Genomic DNA, 23,694 nt, shown 5'->3' with positions numbered 1-23,694 from the left:
ATATGGAGAACAAAAATGTTGAGGTTCCAAAATTAGGGAAAGATCAAGATCCACTTCCACCTCGTGCTGAAGCTGCTGCCACTAGTCATGGCCGAGACGATGAAATGCCAGCAACGTCGTCTGCCAAGGCCGATGCCCAATGTCATAGTACAGAGCATGTAAAATCCAAAACACCAAATATCAGTAAAAAAAGGACTCCAAAATCTAAAATAAAATTGTCGAGGGAGAAGCGTAAACTTGCCAATATGCCATTTACCACACGGAGTGGCAAGGAACGGCTGAGGCCCTGGCCTATGTTCATGGCTAGTGGTTCAGCTTCACATGAGGATGGAAGCACTCAGCCTCTCGCTAGAAAAATGAAAAGACTCAAGCTGGCAAAAGCACAGCAAAGAACTGTGCGTTCTTCGAAATCCCAAATCCACAAGGAGAGTCCAATTGTGTCGGTTGCGATGCCTGACCTTCCCAACACTGGACGTGAAGAGCATGCGCCTTCCACCATTTGCACGCCCCCTGCAAGTGCTGGAAGGAGCACCCGCAGTCCAGTTCCTGATAGTCAGATTGAAGATGTCAGTGTTGAAGTACACCAGGATGAGGAGGATATGGGTGTTGCTGGCGCTGGGGAGGAAATTGACAAGGAGGATTCTGATGGTGAGGTGGTTTGTTTAAGTCAGGCACCCGGGGAGACACCTGTTGTCCGTGGGAGGAATATGGCCGTTGACATGCCTGGTGAAAATACCAAAAAAATCAGCTCTTCGGTGTGGAAGTATTTCAACAGAAATGCGGACAACATTTGTCAAGCCGTGTGTTGCCTTTGTCAAGCTGTAATAAGTAGGGGTAAGGATGTTAACCACCTCGGAACATCCTCCCTTATACGTCACCTGCAGCGCATTCATAATAAGTCAGTGACAAGTTCAAAAACTTTGGGCGACAGCGGAAGCAGTCCTCTGACCAGTAAATCCCTTCCTCTTGTAACCAAGCTCACGCAAACCACCCCACCAACTCCCTCAGTGTCAATTTCCTCCTTCCCCAGGAATGCCAATAGTCCTGCAGGCCATGTCACTGGCAATTCTGACGATTCCTCTCCTGCCTGGGATTCCTCCGATGCATCCTTGCGTGTAACGCCTACTGCTGCTGGCGCTGCTGTTGTTGCTGCTGGGAGTCGATGGTCATCCCAGAGGGGAAATCGTAAGACCACTTTTACTACTTCCACCAAGCAATTGACTGTCCAACAGTCCTTTGCGAGGAAGATGAAATATCACAGCAGTCATCCTGCTGCAAAGCGGATAACTGAGGCCTTGGCATCCTGGGTGGTGAGAAACGTGGTTCCGGTATCCATCATTACTGCAGAGCCAACTAGAGACTTGTTGGAGGTACTGTGTCCCCGGTACCAAATACCATCTAGGTTCCATTTCTCTAGGCAGGCGATACCGAAAATGTACACAGACCTCAGAAAAAGAGTCACCAGTGTCCTAAAAAATGCAGCTGTACCCAATGTCCACTTAACCACGGACATGTGGACAAGTGGAGCAGGGCAGGGTCAGGACTATATGACTGTGACAGCCCACTGGGTAGATGTATGGACTCCCGCTGCAAGAACAGCAGCGGCGGCACCAGTAGCAGCATCTCGCAAACGCCAACTCTTTCCTAGGCAGGCTACGCTTTGTATCACCGGTTTCCAGAATACGCACACAGCTGAAAACCTCTTACGGCAACTGAGGAAGATCATCGCGGAATGGCTTACCCCAATTGGACTCTCCTGTGGATTTGTGGCATCGGACAACGCCAGCAATATTGTGTGTGCATTAAATCTGGGCAAATTCCAGCACGTCCCATGTTTTGCACATACCTTGTATTTGGTGGTGCAGAATTTTTTAAAAAACGACAGGGGCGTGCAAGAGATGCTGTCGGTGGCCAGAAGAATTGCGGGACACTTTCGGCGTACAGGCACCACGTACAGAAGACTGGAGCACCACCAAAAACGCCTGAACCTGCCCTGCCATCATCTGAAGCAAGAAGTGGTAACGAGGTGGAATTCAACCCTATATATGCTTCAGAGGTTGGAGGAGCAGCAAAAGGCCATTCAAGCCTATACAATTCAGCACGATATAGGAGGTGGAATGCACCTGTCTCAAGCGCAGTGGAGAATGATTTCAACGTTGTGCAAGGTTCTGCTGCCCTTTGAACTTGCCACACGTGAAGTCAGTTCAGACACTGCCAGCCTGAGTCAGGTCATTCCCCTCATCAGGCTTTTGCAGAAGAAGCTGGAGACATTGAAGGAGGAGCTAACACGGAGCGATTCCGCTAGGCATGTGGGACTTGTGGATGGAGCCCTTAATTCGCTTAACAAGGATTCACGGGTGGTCAATCTGTTGAAATCAGAGCACTACATTTTGGCCACCGTGCTCGATCCTAGATTTAAAACCTACCTTGGATCTCTCTTTCCGGCAGACACAAGTCTGCTTGGGTTCAAAGACCTGCTGGTGAGAAAATTGTCAAGTCAAGCGGAACGCGACCTGTCAACATCTCCTCCTTCACATTCTCCCGCAACTGGGGGTGCGAGGAAAAGGCTCAGAATTCCGAGCCCACCCGCTGGCGGTGATGCAGGGCAGTCTGGAGCGACTGCTGATGCTGACATCTGGTCCGGACTGAAGGACCTGTCAACGATTACGGACATGTCGTCTACTGTCACTGCATATGATTCTCTCCCCATTGAAAGAAGGGTGGAGGATTATATGAGTGACCGCATCCAAGTAGGCACGTCACACAGTCCGTACTTATACTGGCAGGAAAAAGAGGCAATTTGGAGGCCCTTGCACAAACTGGCTTTATTCTACCTAAGTTGCCCTCCCACAAGTGTGTACTCCGAAAGAGTGTTTAGTGCCGCCGCTCACCTTGTCAGCAATCGGCGTACGAGGTTACTTCCAGAAAATGTGGAGAAGAGGATGTTCATTAAAATGAATTATAATCAATTCCTCCGTGGAGACATTGACCAGCAGCAATTGCCTCCACAAAGTACACAGGGAGCTGAGATGGTGGATTCCAGTGGGGACGAATTGATAATCTGTGAGGAGGGGGATGTACACGGTGATATATCGGAGGATGATGATGAGGTGGACATCTTGCCTCTGTAGAGCCAGTTTGTGCAAGGAGAGATTAATTGCTTCTTTTTTGGTGGGGGTCCAAACCAACCCGTCATTTCAGTCACAGTCGTGTGGCAGACCCTGTCACTGAAATGATGGGTTGGTTAAAGTGTGCATGTCCTGTTTATACAACATAAGGGTGGGTGGGAGGGCCCAAGGACAATTCCATCTTGCACCTCTTTTTTCTTTCATTTTTCTTTGCGTCATGTGCTGTTTGGGGAGTGTTTTTTGGAAGGGCCATCCTGCGTGACACTGCAGTGCCACTCCTAGATGGGCCAGGTGTTTGTGTCGGCCACTAGGGTCGCTTATCTTACTCACACAGCTACCTCATTGCGCCTCTTTTTTTCTTTGCGTCATGTGCTGTTTGGGGAGTGTTTTTTGGAAGGGCCATCCTGCGTGACACTGCAGTGCCACTCCTAGATGGGCCCGGTGTTTGTGTCGGCCACTAGGGTCGCTTATCTTACTCACACAGCTACCTCATTGCGCCTCTTTTTTTCTTTGCGTCATGTGCTGTTTGGGGAGTGTTTTTTGGAAGGGCCATCCTGCGTGACACTGCAGTGCCACTCCTAGATGGGCCCGGTGTTTGTGTCGGCCACTAAGGTCGCTTATCTTACTCACACAGCTACCTCATTGCGCCTCTTTTTTTCTTTGCGTCATGTGCTGTTTGAGGAGTGTTTTTTGGAAGGGCCATCCTGCGTGACACTGCAGTGCCACTCCTAGATGGGCCAGGTGTTTGTGTCGGCCACTAGGGTCGCTCATCTTACTCACACAGCTACCTCATTGCGCCTCTTTTTTTCTTTGCATCATGTGCTGTTTGGGGAGTGTTTTTTGGAAGGGCCATCCTGCGTGACACTGCAGTGCCACTCCTAGATGGGCCCGGTGTTTGTGTCGGCCACTAGGGTCGCTTATCTTACTCACACAGCTACCTCATTGCGCCTCTTTTTTTCTTTGCGTCATGTGCTGTTTGGGGAGTGTTTTTTGGAAGGGCCATCCTGCGTGACACTGCAGTGCCACTCCTAGATGGGCCAGGTGTTTGTGTCGGCCACTAGGGTCGCTTATCTTACTCACACAGCTACCTCATTGCGCCTCTTTTTTTCTTTGCGTCATGTGCTGTTTGGGGAGTGTTTTTTGGAAGGGCCATCCTGCGTGACACTGCAGTGCCACTCCTAGATGGGCCCGGTGTTTGTGTCGGCCACTAGGGTCGCTTATCTTACTCACACAGCTACCTCATTGCGCCTCTTTTTTTCTTTGCGTCATGTGCTGTTTGGGGAGTGTTTTTTGGAAGGGCCATCCTGCGTGACACTGCAGTGCCACTCCTAGATGGGCCCGGTGTTTGTGTCGGCCACTAGGGTCGCTTATCTTACTCACACAGCTACCTCATTGCGCCTCTTTTTTTCTTTGCGTCATGTGCTGTTTGGGGAGTGTTTTTTGGAAGGGCCATCCTGCGTGACACTGCAGTGCCACTCCTAGATGGGCCAGGTGTTTGTGTCGGCCACTAGGGTCGCTTAGCTTACTCACACAGCTACCTCATTGCGCCTCTTTTTTTCTTTGCGTCATGTGCTGTTTGGGGAGTGTTTTTTGGAAGGGCCATCCTGCGTGACACTGCAGTGCCACTCCTAGATGGGCCCGGTGTTTGTGTCGGCCACTAGGGTCGCTTATCTTACTCACACAGCTACCTCATTGCGCCTCTTTTTTTCTTTGCGTCATGTGCTGTTTGGGGAGTGTTTTTTGGAAGGGCCATCCTGCGTGACACTGCAGTGCCACTCCTAGATGGGCCCGGTGTTTGTGTCGGCCACTAGGGTCGCTTAGCTTAGTCATCCAGCGACCTCGGTGCAAATTTTAGGACTAAAAATAATATTGTGAGGTGTGAGGTATTCAGAATAGACTGAAAATGAGTGGAAATTATGGTTTTTGAGGTTAATAATACTTTGGGATCAAAATGACCCCCAAATTCTATGATTTAAGCTGTTTTTTAGTGTTTTTTGAAAAAAACACCCGAATCCAAAACACACCCGAATCCGACAAAAAAAATTCGGTGAGGTTTTGCCAAAACGCGGTCGAACCCAAAACACGGCCGCGGAACCGAACCCAAAACCAAAACACAAAACCCGAAAAATTTCAAGTGCACATCTCTACTAAATACAGGTTGAGATGTATCAAACCTTGGCGAGAAATCTAGTGGTAAAGTACCAACGAATCAACTTTGAATTGTCATTTTACAGGCTGTGTTTGAAAAAGGACAAAAGCTGATTGGTTGTAACTGTATCACTACCCACTTTATCTCTCTCCAGGGTTTGATACATCCCCCTTAGGGAGATAGATGAATTATTAGTGGGTTAGCTATTTCAGGGGCAAAGAAGATAGGCTCATGATAGATACAGTAGACAAGTGAAAGGATAAATAATATAACACTAGCAAATGAGGGACCACTATTGAAAGTGAACATGTGAATGACATAGATGCAAAGGAAATACACATATATATTTCATCATTACTATTTACTGTAATGGGGCAGAGAAGCACTTGTGGCAGCGTCTGATAAATATACTCTGCGCTGCCAGCTACATAGCTCTGTGATCTTTATGCGGATTGCTTTTGCTGAGTATTTCACATGATGATAACAAAGGCTCCCTGACATTACCTATGTCTCTCAGTACACAATTGTTCTTCCTTTTATTTAGACTTACAGTATTTTCCGATTGCAGTAACCTGTGATGAATTAACACATTTAACATCAATTATCGATTTTAGTAAAAGTACCAAACAGAACAGTTCTTTATTGTGAACAGGGGGAGTAATAGAACAGTGTCTCATCTCCTTTAGCTATATGTTTTACAATAGCTACTGCCCTTCTGATTGTTGTTTCTATGGGGAAAGCAACAATCAGTCTAAAGCCAGGAGCAAGCCAGTGTCTGCATCCACCTATTGCCTGGAGACACAGTAGTATCATGCTGGTATCCAGAAACATACAGTATATCCCCACCAATAGTTGACATTTAAATTTCAATACCTTATATATATGACCTGAGCCTCCAAATTCTTTGCTTTTAAGCTGTTTGGCTATCTTTGTCCTTGTTCATGTTATTATGTGTCTTTTGTTTATTTTAGAGATGTGCGGAGGGCACTTTTTGTTTTTTTGTGTTTTGGTTTTGGATCTGGATACTCGCTTGTGTTTTGGATCTGGATTGGTTTTGCCAAAACCCCCCTTTCGGGTTTTGGTTCTGGTTTTGAATCTGGATGATTTTGGAAAAAAACACAAAACTGCTAAAATCACAGAATTTGGGGGTAATTTTGATCCTACGGTATTATTAACCTCAATAACATTCATTTCCACTCATTTCCATTCTATTCTGAACATCCCACACCTCACAATATTGTTTTTAGGCCAAAAGGTTGCACCAAGGTCGCTGGATGACTAAGCTAAGCGACCCAAGTGTGCGGCACAAACACCTGGCCCATCTAGGAGTGGCACTGCAGTGTCAGACAGGATGGCAGATTTAAAAAAATAGGCCCAAAACAGCACATGATGCAAAGAAGGAAAAAGAGGTGCAATGAGGTAGCTGTGTGACTAAGCTAAGCGACACAAGTGTGCGGTGCAAACACCTGGCCCATCTAGGAGTGGCACTGCAGTGTCAGACAGGATGGCATATGAAAAATATTATTCCCCAAACAGCACATGATGCAAAGAAGAAAAAGAGGTGCACCGAGGTTGCTGTATGACTAAGCTAAGCGACACAAGTGTGCGGCACAAACACTTGGCCCATCTAGGAGTGGCACTGCAGTGGCTGAATGTTGAAAGTGGGACGCAATTTTTCGGCCCACCAATTGCATCTCCTGCATGCTCCTGTCATTACTTTAAAAATTCTGCACCACCAAATTAATTGTATGTGCAAAACATGGGACGTGCTGGAATTTGCCCAGATGTAATACACGCATAATATTGGTGGCACAGGAGAGTGTACCCCTAAACCACACACACACACACACACACACACACACACACACACACAGCAAGGCCTGTAAAAATAATTTGGATAACAACCCTTTTATTTGAACGGAGTTATATAACAATGGCCCTCATTCTGAGTTGTTCGCTCGCTAGCTGCTTTTAGCAGCATTGCAAACGCTAGGCCGCCACCCTCTGGGAGTGTATCTTAGCTTAGCAGAATTGCTACTAAATATTTTCTTGCAGTTTCTGAGTAGCTCCAGACCTACTCCTAGATTGCGATCAGCTCGGTCCGTTTAGTTCCTGGTTTGACGTCATAAACATGCCCTGCGTTTGGCCAGCCACTCCCCCGTTTCTCCAGACACTCCCGCGTTTTTCTCTGACACGCCTGCGTTTTTTAGCACACTCATGGAAAACGCTCAGTTACCACGCAGAAACACCCCTTTCATGTCAATCAATCACTCACCGATCAGCAGTGCGACTGAAAAGCGCCACAGTATCAACAGCAAAACTGCTAAGTTTTTAGTTAAATAACTAAGTGCATGCACGCTGCGTTCCATGCACATGCGCATTTAGCAACAAATTGCAGCATAGCGAAAATCGGCAACGAGCGAACCACTCGGAATGACCACCAATATGCGGCACAGAAGAGCGTACCCCTAAACCACACACACACCGCAAAGCCTGTAAAAATAACTTGGATAATAATAACCCTTTTATTTGTACGGAGTTATATAACAATATGCGTCACAAAACAGCGTACCCCTAAACCCCACACACACGGCAAAGCCTGTAAAAATAATTTGGATAATAATAACCTTTTTATTTGGACGGAGTTATATAACAATATGCGGCACAGAAGAGCATACCCCTAAACCACACAGGGCAAACCCTTTAAAAATTATTTGGATTAAATATTAATAACCCCTTTAATAATAATAATAATAATAATTTTATTTATATAGCGCTCTTTCTCCAACAGGACTCAAGTCGCTTTACAGATATCAAAAACAATGCACATGATACAGAGGATTTGAGTAATACAACAGTAGACAAGCAACACAGACATAAAAGAAAACCTTAAGCACACAGAAAGCATAATGCAGGATTGGTGTAGGCATTTTGGGTAATAACTTCCAAGGGTTGTGTATTCCACCCTCACAAGGTACCAGGTGCGGCAGCCATCTTGGGCGCTCAGCGTAGGATTACCCAGGGTGGAATAGTCCACCCCTAGAAGAGATGACCCAAAATGGGGTGATTTCAGAGTCCTACAGTTCAGAGTAGGGTTCCATCAAAACCATCAGGCCTATGTATTTTTCATCCCATCCACAAGTGTACCATATGGGGCAGCCATGTTGGGCGCACTTTGAAGGTTACACTGTGGGAGGTGAGCAATAAAAGGACCAAGTTCATATATGGGAAGACTGATGCTTATGTAGTAGTATGATGTACCCTGCATCTAGGGCACAATGGAAAGGTGTGCAATCAGTGGAGGTAAACATTACAGGAAAAACACATGGTGGGGTGGAAGCGAGCAATGAAGAGAGAGAAAAAAACACACAATAGCAGGTAACTAGTAGCAGAAGTAGGATTGGGATAACATTTTGATCAGATCTTAGTACGGGTGGGTAGGAGAATGTGGGGGGCATACTCAGAAGCAATGGGGATGTCCCTGCTGAGCCTGGTCCTGGTGCTGTGCCCCCACAGTTCCCTGTTCATCTTGATGGTTAGGCCCAGGGGCAGACTTGATGTTCTCAGCCAGAGAGGTGGTAAGCCTGGTCTTGGTGTTCTCATGTTTGAGGCGAGGAGAGGCCACATAAAGTTCCAGAGTTTTTTGGTTGTAATGCAGTCCTTCTGTTACTTTGTAACTCCTTTATTTGGAGTAAAAAATATACAGCACAGGACAGCACCACTGGACTTATACGGTAGTACCCCTGAACTTATACAGCTGCACCACTTGACTGGACTTATACGGCAGTACCGCTGGACTTATACGGCAGCAACACTGGACTTATACGGCAGCACCACTGGACTTATATGGCAGCACCACTGAACTTATACGGCAGTATCACTGAACTTACATGGCAGTACCACTGAACTTATACGGCAGTACCACTGCATATATACGCCAGTACCACTGGACTTATACGCCAGTATCACTGGACTGGACTTATATGGCAGTACCACTGGACTTATATGGCAGTACCACTGGACTTATACGGCAATACCACTGGACTGGACTTATACGGCAGTACCACTGGACTTATATGGCAGTACCACTGGACTGGACTTATATGGCAGTACCCCTGGACTTATACAGCAGCAGCACTGGACTTATGGCAGCACAGGACACCACCACTGGACTTATGGCAGCACAGGACACCACCACTGTACTGATGCAGCACAACACAGCACCACTGCACTGGACTTATACAGCAGCACTGGACTTATGGCAGCACAGGACACCACCACTGTGACAGGACTGATGCAGCACAAGATACCACCACTGGACTGATGTAGCACAAAACAGCACTGGAATGACACATAATAGCAGGTCGTCACACCACTTTCCCGCACAGACCGACACTGAGGAAAGAGACACGTCCTCTCACTACACTCTCCAGGACTGGAGTGAAAATGGCGGTGATGCGCTGCTCCTTATATGGAATCCAAAATCCGCGAGAATCCGACAGCAGGATGATGACATTTTGCCTCGTTCTGGTTTCCGAGTCTGGCAGGAAGTCCCGAGCCGGGCTCGGATCCGGGTTCGGGACGTGAAGTTCGGGGGGGTTCAGTTCTCAGAGAACCGAACCCACTCATCTCTAGTTTATTTATGATCTTGTCAATGTACAGTGCTGTGTACATGTGCACATCACCTAGAGTAGATTAAATATGTGAGGAAAGATTTAGATTTGAGAGGGTCATGTGCAAAAATGAATCTGAATTGTATTGTATAAAAATAAAGCTGTCCAGCATTAGTGGGCTACATGTAAAGCAGCCAGTATTTACCCTGCATGAAAAAAATTGCACATCTTGCTGTGCAACATGATTTGTTTCAGGTGCAAATTTACTTGCTTTTTGTTTTTGCTTAGGCCCTAAGATTCTAAAAATTATACTGAGCTGTGTTGGTTAATACTATGCTGGTTAACAATGTGATCATTTGGACAGTCTTTATTACATGGATGTTTTGTATCTATGAATGTTGGGGGTCATTCCGAGTTGTTCGCTCGTTATTTTTTTCTTGCAACGGAGCGATTAGTCGCTAATGCGCATGCGCAATGTCCGCAGTGCGACTGCTCCAAGTAAATTTGCTATGCAGTTAGGGATTTTACTCACGGCATTACGAGGTTTTTTCTTCGTTCTGCTGATCGGAGTGTGATTGACAGGAAGTGGGTGTTTCTGGGCGGAAACTGGCCGTTTTATGGGTGTGTGTGAAAAAACGCTGCCGTTTCTGGGAAAAACGCGGGAGTGGCTGGAGAAACGGAGGAGTGTCTGGGCGAATGCTGGGTGTGTTTGTGACGTCAAACCAGGAACGAAACTGACTGAACTGATCGCAGATGCCGAGTAAGTCTGAAGCTACTCAGAAACTGCTAAGAAGTGTCTATTCGCAATTCTGCTAATCTTTCATTCGCAATTTTGATAAGCTAATATTCACTCCCAGTAGGCGGCGGCTTAGCGTGTGCAAAGCTGCTAAAAGCAGCTTGCGAGCGAACAACTCGGAATGACCCCCGTTATTGGAAATGTTGTCAAAAATGTGCCTAGAAATTAATTTTGTCCATCTTAATGCAACTGGAAGGAACAGAAAGTGTCCCATTGATGACAGTGCCCAAACTTCATCACTTCAGAGAATGCTTGTCCTATGCATATTTTACAAACTTTCATCTTTCAGAGTTTGTGTGCAGGAAATGATTATAGGGTTACGGTGGGTACACACTATGTCGACCTATAGCATACACACTGTACAATGGGCCTATTGCATACACACTGTACAATGGCATCTCACTTGTGCAATTGCCTCTGCCTGACAGACAGTCAGCGGTGGTCGCAGGGCGTGCTGGTGGCGTTGAGGCTGCGTTTTTGGAGCGCGGTCTAGACAATGCAGGGCAGGCCGCGACAGCTGCGTGATGTCGGACGCAGCTGCTGCGACCCAAAACATGGCGGTTTTGCACGTCTGGGGGGGGGGGTGGGGGCAGGACCGGGCATGCGGGGCGGACTTGCACTGTGCTGGGCATCCACCCGCATGTCAAAGATTATGATCGTAGACATGCGTTTTTTCAGGTCTGAATTAGGACCAATATCGTTAGCGATATCATACAGTGACATCACGCCACGGCCGGCCCGTGCATGCAGTTTTGAGGATATCTCCAAATTGAGATGCATGCACACAGGGCCATATTAAGAGCCACATGGGCCTGGATCTGAAAATATTCAAGGGCCTATTGTGAGAAATGAGGAGGTGTGATCAGTGCTTTGTGGGTGTGGCCAGAGCCATGTGGGAGTGTACACCCCCTACTCTGTCAGCTCCAGTGTCTCCCTAAATATGTATAAATATAAAAAAATTGCATCATTTTGTGAGAAAAATAGAAATAGAATCTTAAAAGTTATGATTTATGGCTGACCATGTGGCAAGCTACTGGCTAGTGATCATCATGGTGTCATGATGATGGCCTATTTTTATGAGGAGGCCTGGAGCTCCCTCCGCCCAATTGTTAATGTGGCCCTGCATGCACAGCCGATGGAGGTAGATGATAACGATGCGCGGGACAGCACATCGTTCATCATTCATAGCATACACATTGGGTGATATTTTATACGATATCTCTGAGAATAAAATAATATAAAAGAAAAGAAAAAGGTACAATCTCACTGTTTGCGCTCCAAATGTCCCTTCACTTGAATAATCCTCACGTTGATGATAAACACATGCAACAAAAAAATAAAACACAATATAGTGTAATACTGTTGGTAAATAAAGTTCTTCTCCCTTGTGCAGTGGAGATAATAAGTGATGGAAAAAAAGTCCCAATAGAGATCAGACGTCCACCTTCTTATGGGATCACCCGAAATGATGTGTAGATAACTTGACAAAGGGTTCTTACATGTATGCTTACTTGTAAAAATATGGTAGAACACACGTAAAGGTTTCTTTAGAGGAGGTATCTCTTCCTTTTCTTTAAACCATATGATGTGGATGGATGCCACTCATGGGAAATATTTATATGAAATTAAGAGAGGGGAAGCCAAGTTAGGGCAAGAAAACCCCTTTTATTTAAAAAAAAAATACAAACAAACAACCAATCATACCCAGAGTGGGAAACAGAGATGGATTTCAGCTGACAAAGTTACATCCGGGTATAACAAGGTCATATGCTCCCCTCAATGAATACACTGGTGAAAGACTTCAAAATAACACTGTGTCGACGCGTTTCGACGCTCTGCGGCGTCTTTATCAAGATAAAACAGTGTATTTCACTAGAATAACAAAGGTATCAATAAAAATACATTTTATACTTTTGATAAAACAGCTAGGATATAAAATCACATAATGACACATGGAACATACCACTGGTGTGCAGCATCTCATGTCTGGTCAGCTGAATAAAGTGATATACTGCCTGACTTCTCTTAAATAGCAAGAACCTGGTGTGTCATTGACCAATTATCCAATGAACTGTAATGTACTTTGATGGACGTTTAAATGCACCAATCCAAAATGGAAACTTATTTGCATAATGGGCGCATATTTTAATTCCCCTTCAAAATATTGCCCTGCAGTAACATCCTGCAATTTAACATCCAGGCCACTAGTGCAACTCCGCGTCTGGTTGCCAAGACAACCCCCCGGAAGCACCACAGGCCACCCCCTCTAATCCAATACTCCAAACAACTGAGTCTGCACCAAATCACAATGGTAGCAGCTCGCCACAAACACATCCACTTGCACCATGTAACGATGTTCCACACGGCCCTCACACCATGCACACGCATCGCACAGCTCCGCTCCACCGGACAGCTGCAAACCCACATTCGGGCCAACAGTGCGATGCCATACACGGTTGCTATAACAACCGACCGGAACTCCTCTAACACATCACCTCCTCGGATTGAACACCCGTCATGGCTGGACCCGCCCCTTTTACGTCTATCCGGTGATGACACATCGCGTTGCCATAGCAACCCGCGAGTGGCTAAATATGCATTAATATATATACAAACCTACACTGCACGGCTGGGCATGGGATAAAAACCTCAACCCCATATACATTTACCCGTGCAGAGTATGTCAATAGCCTCTATTAATAGGTGATGGAAACAGACATGTCTAACTTATGGAAAAATAATTGCCCATAGCAAAAATGGCTACCATGATGTCTGTCTAGTAATGACACATCGCGTTGCCATAGCTACGGACGGCTTAAATGTGCATTAATATATATATACAGTACTACACTATATGGCTGGGCATGAGATATAAAAAACCCCAAACACGTGTACATTTAAATCGAGCAGAGTTGTATCACTAACCTCTATTTTTAGATGATGGAAACAGGCAGGTATGGAACATATATAATACACAGCTAGTAGGAACAGACACCAAAAAATGTTTGAAATATCACAAAAACCATCTAATTTCAAAATCGTGATTCAAACCGTGTGGTTTAAGACTGTTAAATTCATAGATGTTTTTCAAACATTTTTTGGTGTCTTTTCCTACTAGTTGTGTATTATATATGTTCCATCTAGTAGATATGTATCTCCTATTTTAGTTATCATACCCCATTAGTATCTAATAAGAGCTATTTTAAACAATGGGAGCCATCTTTGTTGTGGGTAATTAGTATCCCATATGTTAGGCATACCTGCCTGTTTCCATCATCTAAAAATAGAGGTTAGTGATACACTCTCCTCGATTTAAATGTACACGTGTTTGGTTTTTTTTTATATCTCATGCCCAGCCATATAGTGTAGTACTGTATATATATATTAATGCACATTTAAGCCGTCCGTAGCTATGGCAACGCGATGTGTCATTACTAGACAGACATCATGGTAGCCATTTTTGCTATGGCCAATTATTTTTCCATAAGATAGACATGTCTGTTTCCATCACCTATTAATAGAGGCTATTGACATACTCTGCACGGGTAAATGTATATGGGGTTGAGGTTTTTATCCCATGCCCAGCCGTGCAGTGTAGGTTTGTATATATATTAATGCACTATTTAGCCACTCGCAGGTTGCTATGGCAACGCGATGTGTCATCACCAGATAGACGTAAAAGTGGCTGGTCCAGCCATGACGGGTGTTCAATCCGAGGAGGTGATGTGTTAGAGGAGTTCCGGTCGGTTGTTATAGCAACCGTGTATGGCATCGCACTGTTGGCCCGAATGTGGGTTTGCAGTTGTCCGGTGGAGCGGAGCTGTGCGATGCGTGTGCATGGTGTGAGGGCCGAGTGGAACGTCGTTACATGGTGCAAGTGGATGTGTTTGTGGTGAGCTGCTACCATTGTGATTTGGTGCAGACTCAGTTGTTTGGAGTATTGGATTAGAGGGGGTGGCCTGTGGTGCTTCCGGGGGGTTGTCTTGGCAACCAGACGCGGAGTTGCACTAGTGGCCTGGATGTTAAATTGCAGGATGTTACTGCAGGGCAATATTTTGAAGGGGAATTAAAATATGCGCCCATTATGCAAATAAGTTTCCATTTTGGATTGGTGCATTTAAACGTCCATCAAAGTACATTACAGTTCATTGGATAATTGGTCAATGACACACCAGGTTCTTGCTATTTAAGAGAAGTCAGGCAGTATATCACTTTATTCAGCTGACCAGACATGAGATGCTGCACACCAGTGGTATGTTCCATGTGTCATTTTGTGATTTTATATCCTAGTTGTTTTATCAAAAGTATAAAATGTATTTTTATTGATACCTTTGTTATTCTAGTGAAATACACTGTTTTATCTTGATAAAGACGCCGCAGAGCGTCGAAACGCGTCGACACAGTGTTATTTTGAAGTCTTTCACCAGTGTATTCATTGAGGGGAGCATATGACCTTGTTATATCCGGATGTAACTTTGTCAGCTGAAATCCATCTCTGTTTCCCACTCTGGGTACGATTGGTTGTTTGTTTGTATTTTTTTTTTAAAATAAAAGGGGTTTTCTTGCCCTAACTTGGCTTCCCCTCTCTTAATTTCATATAAATATTTCCCATGAGTGGCATCCATCCACATCATATGGTTTAAAGAAAAGGAAGAGATACCTCCTCTAAAGAAACCTTTACGTGTTTTCTACCATATTTTTACAAGTAAGCATACATGTAAGAACCCTTTGTCAAGTTATCTACACATCATTTCGGGTGATCCCATAAGAAGGTGGACGTCTGATCTCTATTGGGACTTTTTTTTCCATCACTTATTATCTCCACTGCACAAGGGAGAAGAACTTTATTTACCAACAGTATTACACTATATTGTGTTTTATTTTTTTGTTGCATGTGTTTATCATCAACGTGAGGATTATTCAAGTGAAGGGACATTTGGAGCGCAAACAGTGAGATTGTACCTTTTTTTTTTATGCTATTGTTTGTATAGGTTGGTGATCTATCAGGTATTATCCGTTTGCTGCTCCTTTGCTGCGCCTCAAAGGGGAATCTTTTCTTGTTGATATCTCTGAGAAGGCTGAAAATTAGCGGTATCATCTAAAATATCGCCAAGTGTATATGCACCTTTAGTTCCCGAAAGCCCTCTCCTTCCTACTGTAAGAAACTCCGAAGCACAAATAGGAATCCCTCTTTGGAATCCTACCTCCAGCAAATCTCTATGTGCACATGCATGAGCTCAGAGTCAGAAGTGTTTTCATCTTTCAGTAAACCTATTTTTTTTCACAGTTAAAGCTTTTAGACAGTTTAGTGATTTTTTTTAATGAAACTATAATTTATGTAACCCTTTTTAAGTACAGTACAGTATATTAACTCATAGAAATTTGAAGTGTAGTTTTCCAGATGTTTTAGCTATTTCCAGTGCTCAAGGGGACTTTTGAGTAATCCTACAATGTCAAATTAATGGAAGGTGAAAACTGTCATTATTTATTGTGACAAAATGAGCGTGTTTACAGTAAAACCACCTGCAAGCACAGCATCAACCACAGAATGAATGGAGATCTTGTTGCCATGGTAACAGATGGAATCTAAAGTGAAATGTGAGTATTCAAAGCATGGAATTCACTAGTAACATGGTCCAGAAATTAGGCCTCATTTGCATTTTAGTGCATGAAAAACAAAATGATGTTTATAAGCAGACACAGTATGCCCCTGGGTAATTTACATGTTAAATCTTCATTCTGGATAAGCAAAAAAATAAGATTATAATCACCGGTAAATCTATTTCTCGTAGTCCGTAGTGGATGCTGGGTACTCCGTAAGGACCATGGGGAATAGACGGGCTACGCAGGAGACTGGGCACTCTAAAAGAAAGATTAGGTACTATCTGGTGTGCACTGGCTCCTCCCTCTATGCCCCTCCTCCAGACCTCAGTTAGGGAAACTGTGCCCGGAAGAGCTGACACTACAAGGAAAGGATTTGGAATCCAGGGTAAGACTCATACCAGCCACACCAATCACACCGTACATCTCGTGATAACTATACCCAGTTAACAGTATGAATAACAACTGAGCCTCACTGAACAGATGGCTCATAACTAGAGATGAGCGGGTTCGGTTCCTCGGAATCCGAACCCGCCCGAACTTCATGTTTTTTTTCACGGGTCCGAGCGACTCGGATCTTCCCGCCTTGCTCGGTTAACCCGAGCGCGCCCGAACGTCATCATGACGCTGTCGGATTCTCGCGAGACTCGGATTCTATATAAGGAGCCGCGCGTCGCCGCCATTTTCACTCGTGCATTGAGATTGATAGGGAGAGGACGTGTCTGGCGTCCTCTCCATTAGAATAGAGATAGATAGATTAGATAGAGAGAGATTGTGCAGAGTCGCAGACAGAGTTAGTTTACCACAGTCAGTGACCAGTGCAGTTGCTAGTTAACTTTTATTTAATATAATATATCCGTTCACTTCTCTCTGCTATATCCGTTCTCTGCCTGAAAAAAAAAACGATACACAGCACAGTCAGTCACACAGTGTGACTCAGTCTGTGTGCACTCAGCTCAGCCCAGTGTGCTGCACAGTCATCAATGTATAAATTAAAAGCTTATAATTAATTGTGGGGGAGACTGGGGAGCACTGCAGGTTGTTAGCAGGAGCCAGGAGTACAATTATATTAATTAACAGTGCACACTTTTGCTGCAGGAGTGGTGACCAGTGCCTGACCACCAGTATAGTATTGTTGTATACTACTAATATCTCTTTAAATATCAACCAGTCTATATTAGCAGCAGACAGTGTACAGTGCGGTAGTTCACGGCTGTGGCTACCTCTGTGTCGGCACACGGCAGGCAGTCCGTCCGACCAGAATTGTATTATTTATTATTATATACCTACCACCTAACCGTGGTTTTTTTTTCATTCTTTATACCGTCATAGTGTCATCCTAATTGTTACGAGTATACTACTATCTCTTTATCAACCAGTGTACAGTGCGGTAGTTCACGGCTGTGGCTACCTCTGTGTCGGCACACGGCAGGCAGTCCGTCCGACCAGAATTGTATTATTTATTATTATATACCTACCACCTAACCGTGGTTTTTTTTTCATTCTTTATACCGTCATAGTGTCATCCTAATTGTTACGAGTATACTACTATCTCTTTATCAACCAGTGTACAGTGCGGTAGTTCACGGCTGTGGCTACCTCTGTGTCGGCACACGGCAGGCAGTCCGTCCGACCAGAATTGTATTATTTATTATTATATACCTACCACCTAACCGTGGTTTTTTTTTCATTCTTTATACCGTCATAGTGTCATCCTAATTGTTACGAGTATACTACTATCTCTTTATCAACCAGTGTACAGTGCGGTAGTTCACGGCTGTGGCTACCTCTGTGTCGGCACACGGCAGGCAGTCCGTCCGACCAGAATTGTATTATTTATTATTATATACCTACCACCTAACCGTGGTTTTTTTTTCATTCTTTATACCGTCATAGTGTCATCCTAATTGTTACGAGTATACTACTATCTCTTTATCAACCAGTGTACAGTGCGGTAGTTCACGGCTGTGGCTACCTCTGTGTCGGCACACGGCAGGCAGTCCGTCCGACCAGAATTGTATTATTTATTATTATATACCTACCACCTAACCGTGGTTTTTTTTTCATTCTTTATACCGTCATAGTGTCATCCTAATTGTTACGAGTATACTACTATCTCTTTATCAACCAGTGTACAGTGCGGTAGTTCACGGCTGTGGCTACCTCTGTGTCGGCACACGGCAGGCAGTCCGTCCGACCAGAATTGTATTATTTATTATTATATACCTACCACCTAACCGTGGTTTTTTTTTCATTCTTTATACCGTCATAGTGTCATCCTAATTGTTACGAGTATACTACTATCTCTTTATCAACCAGTGTACAGTGCGGTAGTTCACGGCTGTGGCTACCTCTGTGTCGGCACACGGCAGGCAGTCCGTCCGACCAGAATTGTATTATTTATTATTATATACCTACCACCTAACCGTGGTTTTTTTTTCATTCTTTATACCGTCATAGTGTCATCCTAATTGTTACGAGTATACTACTATCTCTTTATCAACCAGTGTACAGTGCGGTAGTTCACGGCTGTGGCTACCTCTGTGTCGGCAGTCGGCAGGCAGTCCGTCCATCCATAATTGTATTATTATTATAATACCACCTAACCGTGGTTTTTTTTTCATTCTTTATACCGTCGTCATAGTGTCATACTAGTTGTTACGAGTATACTACTATCTCTTTATCAACCAGTGTACAGTGCGGTAGTTCACGGCTGTGGCTACCTCTGTGTCGGCAGTCGGCAGGCAGTCCGTCCATCCATAATTGTATTATTATTATAATATATACCACCTAACCGTGGTTTTTTTATACCACCTAACCGTGGCAGTCCGTCCATAATTGTATACTAGTATCCAATCCATCCATCTCCATTGTTTACCTGAGGTGCCTTTTAGTTCTGCCTATAAAATATGGAGAACAAAAAAGTTGAGGTTCCAAAATTAGGGAAAGATCAAGATCCACTTCCACCTCGTGCTGAAGCTGCTGCCACTAGTCATGGCCGAGACGATGAAATGCCAGCAACGTCGTCTGCCAAGGCCGATGCCCAATGTCATAGTACAGAGCATGTCAAATCCAAAACACCAAATATCAGTAAAAAGCCTCTTTTTTTCTTTGCGTCATGTGCTGTTTGGGGAGGGTTTTTTGGAAGGGACATCCTGCGTGCCACTGCAGTGCCACTCCTAGATGGGCCCGGTGTTTGTGTCGGCCACTAGGGTCGCTAATCTTACTCACACAGTCAGCTACCTCATTGCGCCTCTTTTTTTCTTTGCGTCATGTGCTGTTTGGGGAGGGTTTTTTGGAAGGGCCATCCTGCGTGACACTGCAGTGCCACTCCTAGATGGGCCCGGTGTTTGTGTCGGCCACTAGGGTCGCTTATCTTACTCACACAGCGACCTCGGTGCAAATTTTAGGACTAAAAATAATATTGTGAGGTGTGATGTGTTCAGAATAGGCTGAAAATGAGTGTAAATTATGTTTTTTGAGGTTAATAATACTTTGGGATCAAAATTACCCCCAAATTCTATGATTTAAGCTGTTTTTTAGGGTTTTTTGAAAAAAACACCCGAATCCAAAACACACCCGAATCCGACAAAAAAAATTCGGTGAGGTTTTGCCAAAACGCGGTCGAACCCAAAACACGGCCGCGGAACCGAACCCAAAACCAAAACACAAAACCCGAAAAATTTCCGGCGCTCATCTCTACTCATAACAATAACCCTTTAGTTAAGCAATAACTATATACAAGTATTGCAGACAATCCGCACTTGGGACAGGCTCCCAGCATCCACTACGGACTACGAGAAATAGATTTACCGGTGAGTAAAATCTTATTTTCTCTGACGTCCTAGTGGATGCTGGGTACTCCGTAAGGACCATGGGGATTATACCAACGCTCCCAAACGGGCGGGAGAGTGCGGAAGACTCTGCAGCACCGAATGAGCAAACTCAAGGTCCTCCTCAGCCAGGGTATCAAACTTGTAGAATTTTGCAAACGTGTTTGATCCCGACCAGGTAGCAGCTCGGCAAAGTTGTAAAGCCGAGACCCCTCGGGCAGCCGCCCAAGAAGAGCCCACCTTCCTCGTGGAATGGGCTTTGACTGATTTAGGATGCGGCAGTCCAGCCGCAGAATGTGCAAGTTGAATCGTGCAACAGATCCAGCGAGCAATAGTCTGCTTAGAAGCAGGAGCACCCAGCTTGTTGGGTGCATGCAGGATAAACAGCGAGTCAGTTTTTCTGACTCTAGCCGTCCTGGAAACATAGATTTTCAGGGCCCGGACTACATCCAACAGCTTGGAAGCCTCCAAGTCCCGAGTAGCCGCAGGCACCACAATAGGTTGGTTCAAATGAAACGCTGATACCACCTTAGGGAGAAATTGGGGACGAGTCCTCAATTCTGCCCTGTCCATATGGAAGATCAGATAGGGGCTTTTACATGACAAAGCCGCCAATTCTGACACACGCCTAGCCGAACCCAAGGCCAAAAACATGACCACTTTTCACGTGAGATATTTCAACTCCACGGTCTGAAGTGGCTCAAACCAATGTGATTTTAGGAAATCCAACACAACGTTGAGATCCCAAGGTGTCACTGGAGGCACAAAAGGGGGCTGAATATGCAGCACTCCCTTAACAAACGTCTGAACTTCAGGCAGTGAAGCCAGTTCTTTTTGAAAGAAAATAGACAGGGCCGAAATCTGGACGTTTATGGATCCCAATTTTAGGCCCATAGTCACTCCTGACTGTAGGAAGTGCAGAAATCGACCCAGCTGAAATTCCTCTGTTGGGGCCTTCATAGCCTCACACCAAGCAACATATTTTCGCCATATGCGGTGATAATGTTTTGCTGTCACATCCTTCCTAGCTTTTATCAGCGTAGGAATGACTTCAACCGGAATGCCCTTTTCCATCAGGATCCGGCGTTCAACCGCCATGCCGTCAAACGCAGTAAGTCTTGGAACAGACAGGGCCCCTGCTGTAGCAGGTCCTGTCGGAGCGGCAGAGGCCAAGGGTCCTCTGAGATCATTTCTTGTAGTTCCGGGTACCAAGTTCTTTTTGGCCAATCCGGAACGATGAGTATAGTTCTTACTCCTCTCTTTCTTATTATCCTCAGTACCTTTGGTATGAGAGGAAGAGGAGGGAACACATAAACCGACTGGTACACCCACGGTGTCACTAGAGCGTCCACAGCTATCGCCTGAGGGTCCCTTGACCTGGCACCATATCTTTTTAGCTTTTTGTTGAGGCGGGACGCCATCATGTCCACCTGTGGCCTTTCCCAACGATTTACAATCAGCTGGAAGACTTCTGGATGAAGTCCCCACTCTCCCGGGTGGAGGTCGTGCCTGCTGAGGAAGTCTGCTTCCCAGTTGTCCACTCTCGGAATGAACACTGCTGACAGTGCTATCACGTGATTTTCCGCCCATCAGAGAATCCTTGTGGCTTCTGCCATCGCCATCCTGCTTCTTGTGCCACCCTGTCGGTTTACATGGGCGACCGCCGTGATGTTGTCTGACTGAATCAGCACCGGCTGGTTTTGAAGCAGGGATCTTGCCTGACTTAGGGCATTGTAAATGGCCCTTAGTTCCAGAATATTTATGTGTAGGGAAGCTTCCTGACTCGACCATTGTCCTTGGAAGTTTCTTCCCTGAGTGACTGCCCCCCAACCTCGGAGGCTTGCATCCGTGGTCACCAGGATCCAGTCCTGTATGCCGAATCTGCGGCCCTCGAAGATGAGCACTCTGCAGCCACCACAGCAGAGACACCCTGGCCCTCAGGGACAGGGTGATCAGCCGATGCATCTGAAGATGCGATCCGGACCACTTGTCTAACAGATCCCACTGAAAGATCCGTGCATGGAACCTGCCGAATGGAATTGCCTCGTAAGAAGCTACCATCTTTCCCAGGACTCGCGTGCAGTGATGCACCGACACCTGTTTTGGTTTTAGGAGGTCTCTGACCAGAGATGACAACTCCGTGGCCTTCTCCTCCGGAAGAAACACCTTCCTCTGTTCTGTGTCCAGAATCATACCCAGGAACAGCAGACGCGTCGTAGGAACCAGCTGCGACTTCGGGATATTCGGAATCCAGCCGTGCTGTTGTAGCACTTCCTGAGAAAGTGCTACTCCGACCAACAACTGCTCCCTGGACCTCGCCTTTATAAGGAGATCGTCCAAGTACGGGATAATTATAACTCCCTTCTTTCGAAGGAGTATCATCATTTCGGCCATTACTTTGGTAAATACCCTCGGTGCCGTGGACAGACCAAACGGCAACGTCTGGAATTGGTAATGGCAGTCCTGTACCACAAAACGGAGGTACACCTGGTGAGGTGGGTAAATGGGGACATGTAGGTAAGCATCCTTGATGTCCAGTGATACCATGTAATCCCCCTCTTCCAGGCTTGCAATAACCGCCCTGAGCGATTCCATTTTGAACTTGAACTTCCTTATATAAGTGTTCAAGGATTTCAAATTTAGAATGGGTCTTACCGAACCGTCTGGTTTCGGTACCACAAACATTGTGGAATAGTAACCCCGTCCCTGTTGAAGGAGGGGAACTTTGATTATCACCTGCTGGAGGTACAGCTCGTGAATTGCCGCCAGTACTACCTCCCTGTCCTGGGGAGTAGCTGGCAAGGCTGATTTGAGGTAACGGCGAGGGGGAGACGTCTCGAATTCCAGCTTGTATCCCTGAGATACCACTTGTAGAACCCAGAGATCCACCTGTGAGCGAACCCACTGGTCGCTGAAGTTCCGGAGATGGGCCCCCACCGTACCTGGCTCCACATGTGGAGCCCCAGCGTCATGCGGTGGACTTAGTGGAAGCAGGGGAGGATTTTTGTTCTTGGGAACTGGCTGTATGATGCAGCTTTTTCCCTCTACCCCTGCCTCTGGACAGAAAGGACGCGCCTCTAACTCGCTTGCCTTTCTGAGGCCGAAAGGACTGTACTTGATAATACAGTGCTTTCTTAGGCTGTGTGGGAACCTGAGGTAAAAATGTCGACTTCCCAGCTGTTGCTGTGGATACGAGGTCTGAAAGACCGTCCCCAAACAATTCCTCACCCTTATAAGGCAAAATTTCCATGTGCCTTTTAGAATCAGCATCACCTGTCCACTGCCGAGTCCATAATACTCTCCTGGCAGAAATGGACATAGCATTAATTCTAGATGCCAGCCGGCAAATGTCCCTCTGTGCATCTCTCATATATAAGACTACGTCTTTAATATGCTCTATGGTTAGCAATATAGTGTCCCTGTCCAGGGAATCAATGTTATCAGACAGGGAATCAGACCACGCTGCTGCAGCACTACACATCCATGCTGAAGCAATAGCAGGTCTCAGTATAGTACCTGAGTGTGTATACACAGACTTCAGGATAGCCTCCTGCTTTCTATCTACAGGTTCCTT

General features: G+C 45.6%; 1 long non-coding RNA gene across 1 annotated transcript in view; it reads right to left on the bottom strand.

Annotated features, from left to right (window-relative positions):
- Positions 1-23,694, bottom strand: part of LOC134911543 (uncharacterized) — a 181,672-nt gene that overhangs the window by 34,352 nt on the left and 123,626 nt on the right. The gene's annotated exons all lie outside the window — the stretch shown is intronic.

The sequence above is a fragment of the Pseudophryne corroboree genome, chromosome 4 (genome assembly GCF_028390025.1).
Source record: "Pseudophryne corroboree isolate aPseCor3 chromosome 4, aPseCor3.hap2, whole genome shotgun sequence".
NCBI lineage: Eukaryota > Metazoa > Chordata > Amphibia > Anura > Myobatrachidae > Pseudophryne > Pseudophryne corroboree.
The sequence above is the reverse complement of the archived record's forward strand: the minus strand, read 5'-3'. Positions and strand labels throughout refer to the sequence as shown.